Source organism: Physella acuta, unplaced genomic scaffold (genome assembly GCF_028476545.2).
Source record: "Physella acuta isolate Inbredline_101_S28 unplaced genomic scaffold, ASM2847654v3 ptg000629l, whole genome shotgun sequence".
Lineage (NCBI taxonomy): Eukaryota > Metazoa > Mollusca > Gastropoda > Physidae > Physella > Physella acuta.
Window position 1 is genome coordinate 290510 of NW_026732148.1, and position 16574 is coordinate 307083.

General features: G+C 38.3%; 1 non-coding gene across 1 annotated transcript; it reads left to right on the forward strand.

Moving 5' to 3' along the window:
* The first annotated feature begins 1822 nt into the window (after window positions 1-1822).
* Trnat-cgu (transfer RNA threonine (anticodon CGU)) lies at window positions 1823-1894 on the forward strand. Its single transcript has one exon. It is a non-coding gene; the product is annotated as a tRNA-Thr (tRNA).
* The last annotated feature ends 14680 nt before the right edge of the window (window positions 1895-16574 follow it).

The window sequence follows — 16574 nt, forward strand, 5'->3', positions numbered from 1 at the left end:
ACACGCTCACAAAGAAAGTAACCCACAAACACAATGAAATGAGGTCAATTATTTACATATGTACTAAATCAATTGTTTTTCTAACATTAAAAAAAAAAACGTTGGCGTACAACGCTCAAAACAGAAGGTTGAATCCACATACACATAGTAAAAAAAGTAAAGTTTCCCTTTCAAACCTGACGGTCTCTGGGGCAAGTGAAGTAGAGTTCACTTGTTTCTGTGACCTCGGCATATGAAGAGATAGTGTGGTCAACACTATGCCCAGCCGCCTGGACGGTCTACTGACTTGAACCCGGATTCGAACTCGAGACTTACGGGTTAGCAGTCAGCTCTCTACCGCTAGACCACATACACATATACAGGGTAAAATTTCGATTTTGTGAGATGAAAACAAGTTGAAATGTTACGTTCATTTTACTTATAGTATGGATTAGACGGTATAATTCATTTATTTTTATTTTGTCACGGGTTAGCAGTCCAGCTCTCTACCGCTAGACCACATACACATACACAGGTTAAAATTTCGATTTTGTGAGATGAAAACAAGTTGAAATGTTACGTTCATTTTACTTATAGTATGGATTAGACGGTCTAATTCATTTATTTATTTTTTGTCACTATTTGTGACAATTGTAAGTTGATTAAAAAAAACCGGGAACAAAAATATTAATACTAATACACTAGTAACGACAGATACTCAAGTTTAAGGAGTGTAAAAAGGACAGCAAGTGGTGGACTAAACATGGCTGAAACCGACTTGGTGGAACAGAGTATCTTCCCCTCCCCACTCGCCCTCCTAAAGTTACCAAATTATGGTCCTGTATGGAGCCAGCAGTCGCCTGAATGGCACAAATATATATGTGTTTATGAGCTGACCGTTTTCTCGACTATATTAATCCGCGTTTTTATTTCCCAAGTGGGATCCACACTGGCAGTGGATAACATATCCACAGCCGTCAACTGATAGCGTTAGAATTTTCATTGTCGAGTCGGTTTACCTGCGGGTACAATCGGCGAAACGGGTTTTATTGGTCCTGTCATCTCCGGTACCGCGCTAAGGGGAGACGACTCCCGGGAGTGGTCGCCCCTGTCATCGGTGGTCGGCGGGGCGGGTGGCGGGGTTAAACTAGACACTTCAGATTTACCCGCGATGTGGGGGGGGGGGGGGGGGGGGTGGAGAGAAGAGTAGTTTGACTGTTTAACGTAGTGTCGAATGGTCGGTGATTGAATCCTATTTGGAAGTAAGTCGACACAGCAGGTTTAGAGGAAGAACCAAACCTGCATATCCGTGTCATGTGTTCCATATCCCCTCCCCGCCCGCACCTTCCATCCCCCCCATCCCCCCCCCCCCCCCCACTGCTGAATGGCCAAAACAAAAAGCAGTGTGCCTAAAAACAAGCAGTTGGTGTTGTGCGTGTAATTAAAACTATAATTTTAAATACAACAAAGTAAAAAAATAAACTACCAATTTTCTTGTAGTGATTAAAATAATGCATAGCCATTTTTACTTTCTTGTATACAGAGTATAGAGGAAGTATTGTAATCGTGTGCAAAAAAATTAAAGAGGTTTTGATATTTTTTTGTACTTCATCGTATACGGAGTATAAAGGAGGTATTGTAATCGTGTAAATATCTTAATCGAGATTTTGACAAATGTTGACGTTTTATACTTTTCCGGAGCCGGAAAAATTTAGTTTTGCTATCATCTCTGTCTGTGTGTTTGTGTGCGTAAACACGATGACATCAGTACCATTTCAGTTGAGTACTATTTCAGTTGAGTACCATTTCAGTATCGCTTGCTTACTTGTGAATTGTAACACAAGCCTTCGTGGCCAAGTGGTAAGGCGTCGGTCTCGTAAACCGAAGATCCAGGGTTCAATCCCCTGCGGAGGCAATTATCATGTTTATACTGGTCCACACTTTTGTTAAAATTAGTATTATTAAATTCTAGTTTATAGACATAGATATCAGAGATAAATACTCATTCTTTTGTGTTATGCCAACTAGTTACTGTGAAATAACTTAGTAACCAAATCGACAAAAGCAAATTATGCAAACACAATTTAAGGAGAAGTGGTGTTTTTTTTTAATAATTATAATACCTTAAAAGTATCAAGAAATGTTTTTTTTTTATTATTAAACGATCTCACTTCTAGAAAATCATTTTCCGACAATTAGCTGAGTTCAAATATCAAAACCTCCACGAACTGTATTGAAACGAATATTGACAGTACTTTGATAACCTTCCGTATTCCAATTTCATACAATCACATTAACATCTACAGAACCTACTGTCCCGTTTCTCTACAACTTCATGTAATCACAATATATTCCCAGCACCTTCGTATCCTTTGTCTCCAGCTTGATATAATCACACATTTATATGTATGCTTTATGTCCATAAGCAGCTGTGGCCAAACCCCAACATGCCAACCTTGCCACATAAACAGACCATAATCTCAAGACTTAACCATAAATATCCCGCTCCGAATCTCTATTACAACCCTGCGCAGCGATTTTAATATTTTTGGATATTGACATAATAAAACTCAAGTGCCAGGGCATTTCCTTCATTTATTTCTAAAGCTACTGGCTCAATCTAACACTTTTGCTATCCGTGTAATCCTCAGCAATAACTTACTTTTGACAGTTAAATAACAACGAGGGTTAGGTGAAATCTTTTAAGACCATAAGCGAATGAGGAGTAGTTCTGATTACTAATATACAATGAAGGTAATTATTTTTTTTTAATAATGCATTTATTTCATTAGATTGGAGATTTGCTGGCGCGCTTCAATCGTCTCGTCAGGAAAAGGGTGTAATAGGTGGATAGCTAAGACCTAGTGTTTAAAAGATCGAGGCTAATCCGTTGGCTATTTTTGACATAACTTTTTAATTTGTCTCCGGCTTAGTGCGATACGTGCACGTATACGATTGGGGAGTCTGGTTTAATGCGTCCCTCGTCACGTGACCAGCCAGGGATGGGGTGGAGGGGATTAGCTCGAACATGGGCCGGAGATTACTTGCGAAATTGGAGCAATTAAAATTGTGAATGTTTCTTGTATGCCGAAAAAATGGGACGGAAATGCTTGCAAAAGACTGGTGATACACTTGTGATATACGTGTGGTTACACTAGTGATATTTTTGATACACTTGTGGTATACTTGGATATAGTTGTGTTATACTTGTGATATACTTGTGATATACTTGTAGTATACTTGTGATATACTTATGATATACTAGTGATATTCTTGTGATATACTTGTAGTATACTTGTGATATACTTATGATATACTAGTGATATTCTTGTGATATACTTGTAATATACTAGTGAAATGTTTGTGATAAATGATAGATATATTAGTGATAAACTTATAATATACTGGTGATACATTTCTCAGATATACTGCAGTAAATATCACTAATTCCTTGATAAAAAGTTTTCTTAATCACTTTGTCATGCATACGCATGATGCCTCAAGCACAATGCCTACTTTTATGGTCTTTATATTTCTAATGCACAACATAATGTCCAGAAACAAGAGTAGAGAACAATGTTCTTTGTAATGCTCAGAGTAATACCACAACATAATCGGCTGTTCATTGTTACCTTTTTAAACTAAAAGATGATGGTGGATCCTCTGGAATTTGAACCCGTATCCTCTGTGTTAGTGCAAGAAAAAAATCTGTTTACCGCGTTGAGCACTTATTTATCTACATACAGTAAAGGTTAATGTGGTTTTAGCTGTAATGATAATCGTGTCTATATGTGTCTAGATGTGTCCAGCTGTGTCTAAATGTGTCTAGGTGTGTCTAGTAGTGTCAAGATGTGTCTTGATGTATCTAGATGTGTTTAGATGGAGGCAATGTCTACAGGAAAGGAAGTAAACTTTAAATTTACGTTTTTTTGTAAGATGCTATAATTCTTCATTCATCAATTAAAAATTATTAAATGAACGGAGACGTGAATAGAAAACTTACAACACACAGCATCAACGACTCTATTATTATTTGTGTAAGAACATACATACACGCAGCCTAAAATCATCAACTATGTATGTGTACGAACATAAACACATGTAACAAAATAAAATAAACAAAAGTTAAAGCATTAAAAAATGGAATAACTCATTCTAGATAGCAAAAGTTAATCTTATCAGATCAAACTCGATACACATATGCTTGTAGAATACGATTCCCGGAGACCTATTAAAGTTTCGAGTTAGGTCACTTGATGTGTCTGATACAGAAAAAAACTGCCGTCGTAAGCTGGGATTAAGATCTCCTTTGTCGTCAGAAGGAAGGAACATTCCATCCCTCGCGAGATAAAGTAGGGGGCTGACAAGATAAGACCATCAACAACAAGATCTATTTCTCGCTGTATTCGCTACCGTTGGTCTCCATCATTCAAACATATTTATGTTCGTGGAAGCGGCATGAAAAGATACACCCCTCCATTCTTCTCAAAACTCACAGACCTATTGTTATTCAGCAGCGAAATGAAAAAGTTGAACCTGAAATTAACATGAATCTGTTTTTTCCCCTCGCGTATCAAAAAACTCCTTCCCTTGAATGAAAACGAGCCGGGCCGACGCAACATAGAGGCGTCACTGAACCAGACGGGCTCGGCACCCCCCGCTGGGCTGGAGGTAAACACGTAGACGAGACTCTCTCGACTGATGGAAGACCAGACTAAAGATTTGACTAAAGGGATTAAGGTACGGATTAGTGCCTGGTAAGCGGAGAAGCGACTCTCTAACTCTGACCCGGGGGAAAGCTAACCGCCGACACTTGGTCGGGGGGTAGCTGAGTGCGCTAACGACCATGCTGACGTTTCATTGGTGGAAATTAATTGTTTCCATGGTGTTGTAAATGAGTTTGTGCCCGGGTGATTACGTTAAGGGCAGGGTTACTGTAGCTAAAGTCTTCTTCTTTTAAATGCCGCGTCAGAGGTTGACAAATCTGTTCACTTCTCCCAGGCTTTATCCTGTTGGTGGCTCATTAACATAACAACACTTCGCCCACTTCCCTAAATTAAAACATCGTAGGTCTACTTTTTTTTGTTTGTTTCTAACACGTTTTCTTTAGTTTCTTCATAAACAATATTTGCATACTTTGTTAAGAATCTGATTTACAAACAAAAGGCTAATAATCATGGCACACTGTGTTTTTACTTTCTCGTATACGGAGTAAGCCCTATGGATGAAAGATTGTAATCGTGCAAAAAATCGAAAGCGAGATTTACAGAAAAACTTAGTTTAGCTATTTTGCCCGAATGTCTGTCTGTGTGTGTATGTGTGGGTGTTTGTGTGTGATTGTGGATGTGTGTCTGTAAACATAATAACTTGAGTACCATTACAGCTAGGTTGACGAAATTTTGTATATAAGTATTATATTAAATTTATAGTTCTCTATCAACTTTTCAGCGATTTCCGGTTACCGGAAATGGAGCCTGTTCTACTTTTTGTATTGAGTATTGTTTCCGTTAGATTGCCGAAATTTCACATGTAAGTAAAAGATTTAATTATCTGCCTTCTGTCAAATTATGGGTAATTTCAGTTGACCGGAAGTAGTAATTTACGCTATTTTCGATTTCTCAAAAAAAAAAACGCATGTGAATTCATAAAGTACTAAGTTTACGTTTACATCTCGAGTTACCATCTCCCGTTGTGTTATATAAGATTACGAGCCGACCCGCGGCATATCATACGCCGCTATTTAGTTGTTTTATTATCTACTTTTCAGTAATTCATAATTTGTTAATTCGACAGTACCACTGAAAATATTTGCTTTAAAACACTTCCCCCCCCCCCCTTTCCCCCAACTCCAACCCCTACCCTATACCTCCCCCCCCCCCCCCCCCCCCCCCCGTGAAAGCAGCCTCCTCTTAGTTACCTCCTCTAAGTTTAAAATCGTTTCAAACTAAATTATCTGCCCCTAATAGCCGTCACTAAACCCCAATTGTAAACAATTGTAAACATTTAAAGTGAACCATCGCTCACCAGACAATGTGGGGGGGGGGGGGGGGGGGGGGGGGGGGTGATAGAGAGGAAGAGAGGGGACTGCAAGGCGCGTTTGGCAGCTTGTTTTCTAACGTCTCCCAGAAGAGAATTATATATATAGAACATTCGAGAAAGTTTAGGGGAGATCACTCCCGCTTTATTTATAGTTGTTAATTGAACATTTTATTAATGTAATTTATCATGAACTGTTGAAAAGTGAAAACGAAACGGTGCCACAAAATATAGTCAAACTATTTTAATACAATTTATTTTTTAAACTTTATCTAGCTATTTGGGAAAAGTTATGTCATTAAATTTCCATTTTGCTGTTTTTGTTAATTAGAAGGGTCAAGTCTTTAAAAACACCCATTAATTACATAGACATATTTAAAAATACTGATTAAGAAATACAATTATGTTATCTTAGAAATATTATTCTACACCCATATTAAATGTGTCTATTTAAGTGGTGTTGTAACTTGTTTTCTATCCGGCCTAGCGATCTTTTATTACCATAAAACGTGACTGTATCATCATCCTAAGACCTCGTACAAACTGTTGAAATAACGCATTTACAATGCTATAGAGAAAGAAATGCACACTTCTTTCATCACAACTTAACTGTTTGTATTTATTCATTCCTAGACTACTACGGGATTTCTAGCTAGTTATTTAGCTTTTTTCTTTTTTTTTTTTTGCATATGTACGTCACATTAAAAACATAAAAGCATACAAATAGCATACCGTATTAATAACGTTTATATTAAAATTATATATTCTTCAGTCTATAAAGAAACAAATTTCATATTTTAAAGAGAATGTTTGAAATATAACTCATAAATTAATTGCCCCACCAACGATGTGTTCGGTTTGACGTCGACTAAACCATAGTCAAACATGACTTGATCGGGGTGTCGCTTTTGGGTGATAGACTGTGAGTAATGGCAGTGATAAGGCCGCTTAAATCCTCGCTTCTAAAGGCGGATTAGTGGCAGGAGCAAACATATTGTATCCCCCTGAATAGGAAGGGATGGGGGGGGGGGCGTCTTCACTATCAGACCAACAAGGCTACACTGTTGGGGTATTGCGACTATAAATTTAGTAGATCTCCAGGTTGAGGTGGTTGGGGGGGGGGGGTTGTTAGGAACAGGCGTGATTGTTTGGTGGTAAGGAATATGGAAAGACGTAAGGGGGTAGGGTTTAGGGCGTGGAGGTTAGTGGTGGAGTAAGGTTTTGGAAGGGGGGGGGGGGATTGTTGTGGGCAATGGTGAAACACTAGGGTAGGCGGATAGTTGGGCGCGGGGGAAATGGGGGTAGTGGGGCTTTAATGTTTCGAACATGCTTGTTAAATCCGATTGATAGTAAGATACTAGACATAAGAAAAGTCCTCCTCAACATAACAACATCTACCATTAACTCAACAAACCAAGATAACGATAACGGTGTTGTAATATGTGCAAAATAAAACAAGCATCAAAAAATGGAAATAAAGAGCTGGGTACAACAATACTGTACAAAGATAGTTATACAATTGTTGACTGAAATAAAGCACTGCTCAGGCCTGGTAGAATGTCCAACGCAAATCATGCGTAACAAAAGTCAGATTGTATGTCCAAAGTCAACTCCTAAGTCAGATACTAGATGCCCCCATTCAGTTTCTAGGTGTCCATAGTCAGATCTAGTTTGTCTAACACAGATCGTTTCGTGACATTGTATATCATGGTGTTGTATAGGGTGACTTTCAAAGTGGTGATGTTATACATGTTAATATCAAAGTAGTGATGGTGTGCATGTTGATATCAAAGTAGTGATGGTGTGCATGTTGATATCAAAGTAGTGATGCTGTACTTGTTGAAATCAAAGTAGTGATGTTGTACATGTTGAAATCAAAGTAGTGATGTTGTACATGTTGAAATCAAAGTAGTGATGGTGTGCATGTTGATATCAAAGTAGTGATGGTGTGCATGTTGATATCAAAGTAGTGATGGTGTGCATGTTGATATCAATGTAGTGATGGTGTGCATGTTGAAATCAAAGTAGTGATGTTGTACATGTTGATATCAAAGTAGTGATGGTGTGCATGTTGATATCAAATTAGTGATGTTGTACATGTTGATATCAAAGTAGTGATGGTGTGCATGTTGATATCAAAGTAGTGATGCTGTACTTGTTGAAATCAAAGTAGTGATGTTGTACATGTTGAAATCAAAGTAGTGATGTTGTACATGTTGAAATCAAAGTAGTGATGGTGTGCATGTTGATATCAAAGTAGTGATGGTGTGCATGTTGATATCAAAGTAGTGATGGTGTGCATGTTGATATCAATGTAGTGATGGTGTGCATGTTGAAATCAAAGTAGTGATGTTGTACATGTTGATATCAAAGTAGTGATGGTGTGCATGTTGAAATCAAAGTAGTGATGTTGTACATGTTGATATCAAAGTAGATATGGTGTGCATGTTGATATCAAAGTAGTGATGTTGTACATGTTGATATCAAAGTAGTGATGGTGTGCATGTTGATATCAAAGTAGTGATGGTGTGCATGTTGATATCAAAGTAGTGATGGTGTGCATGTTGATATCAATGTAGTGATGCTGTACATGTTGAAATCAATGTAGTGATGCTGTACTTGTTGAAATATGGCGTTGTTGTAGGTGCTGATACTGTACGTGGTGGTGACGTGTATGCTCTATTTGCTGTTAAATTGATTTCTTATGTTATGTTTCCAGCGAGAAGACTAGGTTATAGATTTGTTTAAAGAAGTTGTTTTATTGGTAGAAATACTTAACTTACTACCATTTTAGACAACAACAAATTCCGTGTTATTTTAGTAAAAATAACTTCACAAAAAAAATGAACAGGAATAGTCCTTACTTAATTTCTAAACAGTTATTTTTTTATTTTTATTTTTGCTCTGAAAATAGATATTTTGTTTTACTTTTAAAAAAGTTATTTGATTTATAAAAAACTTTTTTAAGTTTTAAAGAAAACTACAAATTACATGTAAAAAAAACAAGGTGCTCAAAGGAATTCAAACTAAACAGAAATAGACTTAAAGCTATTGAACCCATAGTTTTTTTCAACCATCCCCGTATGTACATCAAAGAAAGATAACTTCGTCTTTATTTGATAACCATCAACTTTATTCTTTCCCCTTCTGTGTAGTCAAGGTCAAGCACCTGATACGGATCAAAGACTTCACCCATCCGTCAATGCCTTGGTCAGCACGTGAAACGACCGTTACCAAACAATTTTTCTTTCATTCCCCCGTCCCACACAAGGGGCGTAACCCGGAAAGATAAATAGGTATGGAGTTATTTGTCCAGCACTTAACCAGGGATCAGATCAGCTTCGTCCCGGCCCATTCGCTTGCTCTCTGTATCGCTCACAACCTTTCTCATACATCCAAATCCCAGCTCTTTCAATTTCTGCATGTCGCCAAAAAATAAACGGAGGTTATCTCAGGTCAAGCCTACTCGAGACCGTGGCTAATGGGCTGGACGTGATGCGCGCGCACTCTCGCGGATTCCCCGCACACTTCATCAAAAAAACAAGAAAAGAGTTCCGATTTCTAAGCGCTGAAATACACGGGATCAAAAACGTAATCCCACCTAATAGCCACCTTTTTAGAAAACTAATAGTGGGAATTTGGATAATACAATGAGTCATCCAATTTTTTTTCCCGGCCAGTTTTCGCTTGAAGTCTGCTGTAGGCAGCAAATTAAGAAAAAAAAAACTTAAACGGAGTTTTATTTGTGGCAAATGTGGAAGAAAGGGCAGCTTATTTCAAAGACGTTGTAAAAAAGCTACAATCACCCTCCATCTAAAAAAAGATCAGCTAATGTAACTAATTCATCTATTGGCACGAGTAATATGCGAACAGACAACTTCAAAATGAGCGAAATAAAACTCCACCCGTAAAAAAGGATTTCTAAAATGCTACGCCTATAAAGACGGAGACAAAAAAGGCCAAGTGGTTCTGACGTTTGAACAGATAAAAACGATACAATCCTGGGGGTTTCTTTGATGGAATTCCGAGGAGTACCGTTTCGGGCTGGGGACGGGGGATACAATACGACCGACGGGTGTAACAATGGGGGTATTTTTCACCGGGGACGGGTAGCAGAACTTACCGTGTAATTTGTTACGTTTCCGATGCGGTGCTGATGAAGAGATACGGACGTGGCGTGATGCTTTTATGTACGTCTGAAACCATGAAATGCCCTCCCCCTCCATCGTATTCCCGCCCCGGTGGATAGATGTAGCCGTTCCCACGTTCTCACAATGTGGGAAGCTGGGGGGTGGGAGGATGAAGGCAACCCATCGTACATTCCCAGTGTACCACGTGACTTTACGACTTTATGCAAATGTCGTTGCTGCTTAATGATCTGCGACAATTAGTCAGCCGTGACGCGGTACTTTAGAGTGGAACAAATTTGACTAATTTTATTCGGGCAGACTGTGTAAATGTACATATGTGCACATTTTGAAACCTTCGCATAATATTTTCTTTTGTTGATTTAAGGATATATATATATATATATATATATATATATATATATATATATATATATATATATATATATATATATATATATATATATATATATATATATACATATATATATATATATATATACATATATATATATATATATATATATATATATATATATATATATATATATATATATATATATATATATATATATATATATATATATATATATATATAATATACCAGTGTTCCCTCTAAGCTGCGCGGTTGCGCGGCCGCGCAGTAGTTTTTAACCTGCCGCGCAGTCCTTTTGTAAAATACATATATCCTTGTATGAGACTTTTAGAACACCGCGCACACAAAATACAATTAGCACACTAGCCTTTTCCCCTTAGAGGGAATATTGATATATATATATATATATATATATATGTGTGTGTGTGTGTGTGTATACCATTTTTGTTTTAATAATCGTTTATATCAGCATCTGAATCAGTTTAATAGTCTAGTCGACACATTCCAGAAAAATCAGTCTTGATCTATGCTCCCTCTAGCTGCGTGGTCGCGCGGCTGCCCAGAAGTTTTGAACCAGCCAACAGTCATTTTGTAAAAATACATATATTCTTGTTTAAGAAGTTCAGAACACCTCGCACAAAAATACACGTCCGTTGCACTCTAACTTTGTAGAGAGCACGTTGGTCTTGATACAACCGATATCCGAACCATGACCACTGAGGCTATTGACCACGTTAATTAACAATCGACTTTCCGATAAACACAAAAAATAATCTGTCATACATCTTGCATAAAGTGTAGTTCAGGAAATTGTTACTAAACCACCACGACTATTTTACACTTCAAACACAGCGTGCGTTAAACCCTAAAAAAACGTGACTCAAATATCCTCTTGAAGTTCGCGCCTACGATAAAATTAAATCTTCCGCGCAAAAAAAAGTAACCAATTAGTTTCGCGAGGATAAATTTGTGTCGAAAGAATAAAACACTTGACCTTGACTGCATGTCTTAGATAAAAATAAAACCTCTTAACGCGAGAAAATTGCTTAGCATTTTTTTCAAGCTTAACCTGTGTGTAGCAGCGCTCAACTTGTCAAGCATTTAATATCTACTAAAGTGTTTGCGGCCCCCGTCCCCCCTACACCCCCACCCCACACCCACTTCAAACAAAATTTTATCAAACATTAATTTATGTCTCGCGCCGTGCTTGTTAAAGCGCGTGTCACGCGATAAATTCAGATCCTAATTGGTGGTAACTATGACGACAAAGGACTGGGTCCCTCGACATAAGGGCTTCAGACATCTCGACCCTAACCCAACACAACGGAGCGGGGTGGTAGTTAAATACTCCACGAGTGGTGTTAGTCGGATGCTGTGGTTCTAAACTTGACGACACGAACCACTTGCAGAGGTTGGAACTTCAAATTGAATGTTTTAACTCTTCACCAGAGCGAGCATAAATGTTATTTTAATTTTTCAAACCTGGTGAAAATATTTGTTCCTGTCATGTTTCAGGAGAGTTCGGGGTTTTGCTGTGTTTTGGTCTTACTTAAACTACTGTATCACTGTATTTAAGGTGTGCAACTACTTGTTAAAGTAGATCGACTTAAATGTGTGGTAGTGTGGTCTCATTTTGTTTATAGTATACGTCTTTGCTAGAGTCACATTGGGTCGGCGTGTTTGGTTCGGTAAAGCTAATGGCAACTAAACCGAAAAGTCCAGAGTTCGAACCCCCCAGACAGATAAGGTTCAATAGCTGGGGACAGCCACCCATCTAGCCGAGAACACTCTAAATTCAAACAACTGCTGCTTTGTAGTTTGTTCTTGGATAGACAAAGGCTAAGGAAGTAAATCCAAAAAGAAAAGCTGGCTGTATTTGGAGTCAACTTCAGAGTTTCTTTTAGCCGCCCCCCCCCCCCCCACCCTCTCCCAAGAAAGTCTATCCCCCCCCCCCCCCCGAACGAAATTGAATTTATATAGAAAATATATAATTTTATGAGTGTCCGCCAGTGCCCCCCCCCCCACCCCCTCTGGAGAAATAAGTCTGGAAGAAACACTGGTCAACGACCAATATGAAGCATAACATGTAATACGTTATTGGAGGAAAGCACTCCCATCATTACTAATAAGGAAGAAGAAGAAAGCGTTAGGTTCACCACAGCCAGTTCTGATGGCTAATGCTAAATTCCACACGGACTGGGTTTAGCACTGACCACACGTTCTCTATCTCTTCATATGTCGGAGTCACAGAAACAGGCGAACTCTACTTCACTTGCCCCATGGACCGCCAGGTTCGAAAAAGGAATTTAACTTACTTTTCTTAATCTCCCACACCGCAGTTTTCGAGCGTCATTTCTGAGTTATTCGCCTTCATCTACTACATCTACCAAGCGATGAAATATCAAGTGTTTGCTAGTCTAGAAAAGTCTGTTTGTACCCTCAGCTAGGAACGGCGTGGTCTAGAGGTAGAACATAAGCATGCTCACCCGACAGACACGAACTCGATACCTAGGTAGATCGTCCCCTGACCGAACAGTCCCAGATCTCCAAACCAGGTCAAAAAGGACTGGTAAGTAGGTCACCAACAAGTTATATGGCTCATGCAGGTTTTATTGAGCAGTAGAACTAGTTGGTGACCTACTTACCAGCCCTATTGACGGTGCGATGTACTGAGGATGGAAGCAAAAGTCTGGCAGAAACCTGCGGGTGTACGGGCTAATGAGCACAGCATGAGGCGGACATGAGAAGGTGATGAGAGCCACAGTGGCAGACTTGAATCTAGTGTTAAAATCACGTGGTGCATAGGGGTCGTCCATAAATGACGTCACACTCGAAGGGGGGAGGGGGGTCCGTAATTGTGTGACGGTGTGTGATGAAAGGAGGGAGGCGGGGGGGGGGGGTTGTTCAGATGGTGTGACGTCACACTTTTGCATTTTAAAAAAAAAAATGTCAGAAATCGAATTTGAGACGTTATTTCGCGTTTCAGAAAACGGTTTTAATAAATTGTAATAGGAATTGATTAAAATACTTTATTTTGACAGAGTTCAGACAAGATGTTTAAAAAAAAATTCAGCTGCAATTTTGAGGGGGGTTGTAGGCTGAGGCGTAATTTTAGGGGGGGGGTCTGGCTTTTTGTGACGACGTGTAACAGAGGGGAGGGGGGAGGTAAAAATCGTCAAAAAAAGCGTGACGTCATTTATGGATGACCCCCATAGTTAAAACAAGCTTGTATATATCACTTAACTGAGCGAATAATACCGAGCAGGGGAAACAAATGCGAATCTTCAAGCTTTACTTAGAAACAATTTTAAGTTCATATTTTTCTTTTGTGCCATTGGACGAAACATCTTTCTTGTCATATTTGTGGGTCATAAATAATTATCGTAGTCTACAGCTTTACTTCAAATTTCCTATTAAAATGAATCACACATAAGTACATTTAGTGTTCAAATATAATCGCTGAAAGGTAATCAATAGACCTAAAAGTAGAAGATTCTATATAATTGTTGCAATATGGTTGTCGAAACTGATTTAAATTACTTTTATGGTGCTATAATGCTAATGGTAGTTTTTTGGCGTGATAGTTCTGTTTTATATTAATTGTGTCACATTATTCAATATGTCATTCTACTGACATCATTGGTGTCATGGTGTCAAAATAATGGTGTCACATGATTCCTTGTAATCATGGTGTTATAGTACTGAAGTAACAAGATTTAATGTGTCATTCTCCTGGCATCATTGGTCTCATGGTGTCATAGTACTGACTAACACAACCCCAGACACTAAAGTACCGAACACTAGTTTACCATAATTTTGTAAACAAGGTTGATTAAAACTTGTGTTATTATTGTTGACATGAAGGCTACACCCTCGAAGGTCAGAAATATGAATGTACATGGAGTCTAAGGATTACACGATAAAACACATTTTACAACAACACATAGCACACGTCCATTGTCAGAGGCAGGTAGGACAGCTCTAGCAGACACGACATATAAGGTAGGTTAAGGCAGGTAAGACACTGTTAAGACAGGTAAGTTATGTAATGCAGTTCAGGTGTGTCCATCATGTCAGACAGGCAAAGCGGACACAGCAGGTAACATATGTATTGGAGGTAAGATAAATAAGTTCTGATGATCAGGTAAGGGGTTTAATGCAGGTAAGACAGGTAGTATAAATCAGGCAGGAAAGTTAATACAGACAGGTACGTCATGTAAAGTAGGTACGACAGGTACAGCAGGTAAAGCAGGTACGACATGTACAGCATATAAAGCAGGTACGACAGGTACAGTGTGTAAAGCAGGTACGATAAGTGCAGCATATAAAGCAGGTACGACAGGTACAGTGTGTAAAGCAGGTACGACAGGTACAGCATATAAAGCACGTACGACAGGTACAGCATATAATTATAAAGCAGGTACGACAGGTACAGCATATAATTATAAAGCAGGTACGACAGGTACTGCATGTAAAGCAGGTACGACAGGTACAGCATATAAAGCAGGTACAGCATATAAAGCAGGTACGATAAGTACTGCATATAAAGCAGGTACAGCATATAAAGCAGGTACGATAAGTAGTGCATATAAAGCAGGTACAGCATATAAAGCAGGTACGACAGGTACAGCATATAAAGCAGGTACGACAGGTACAGCATGTAAAGCAGATACCATATGTAAGTCATGATAAGCAGGTGCCATGAGTACAGCGTAAAAAGCAGGTACAACAGTTACAGCCAGTACGACAGGTAGACATGTAGATACTCGACTAACCCTAAGGTGTCAGGTTCCAATAAATATGAAATCACCGTGCGAGAAACGACAGGGCGATCTAGTCCCCGCCCGACGCGGTCCTGGCCTTTTTGTTGAGATCTTTGTGCCGCGGTCCACAGGTACAAAAGTCGGTCTCCGCGCACTCCACGGGCGAACACCTAGCCAGGTGCGGTCAGTTTATCTGGATCAATAGGCATACCTGTAGGTTGAAAAAACACCTTGAATAGAATAAGATAAATATTAAGATTCCCCAGCTAGCGAGGGGCGTCGCACGCACGAATATACATGCGATGTTTCAAGGTAATAATGAACTCGGTTCATGGTTTGTAAAGTAAAAAAAAAAAAATTCGATGTCTAGGCCGTATACTCATAATAAATTCGTCGAGCAAGACGAATTTTCTATTTGTATTCAACACCTTGCTGGCTGAAATACATTCAAACCAACCAGGCTTTTATTTCAGTTTCTTTGTAGAAGAATAAAAAGTGATACTTTTTACACGATAACTTCAGCGGTCCGCAACATTTTTCTTTCTACTCCTGCATGAGCATTTCCCATTTTTCATGTGTGTACCCCGTATTGTCAGGATGGCGTACTAGACACAGGTGTACAGTTATGGGTTGTCTACCCCACCTGTGTTTAAGCTCTCGTGTTTGTTGAAGAGTTATCCCCCTGTATTTAAACCCTCAGATATCTTTATTCCTTCATGCATTTTTTTTTTGTTAAATAAATTTTTTTTCTTCCAAAAATAAGAGTTATCATCCACTTGATAAAACACCCTAACCTAATATCACGGTGCTCAAGTTTGTACATTTTTATAGTGATAGAAACAGGATTAGAACAGATAGAAATTGTGGTGGATTTTTTACGTTCATCAGTTCCTTGATAATCTATATAATTGTTATTGTTTCAAAGTAAATAACAATTTAATTATAATGTTGTTAATTATAATTGTATAACTCGTAATATTCTTTCTTTTGGAATTATAATATATTCTAAAAACTTAATCGCATGCTTTATATAAGAATTTTATTAAATTAAGATTATTAAAACTAAAAAAAAAGGAGGGGTGGGCATTTTTAAACCGAAAAATAATTTTTTTTTGTTATATATAAAAGTGACTAAAATGATAATGATAAAAGGGGATTTAGTAAACAAATGATGTATGCTTTATTTTTAAAATAATTCTTGTATAAGTATTTTTAACTAAAAATGTGTAACAAAAATGTCACACCAGTTATTTAAACTCTGTAGATTGCATTACTTCCCCTTAGACGCTTCAT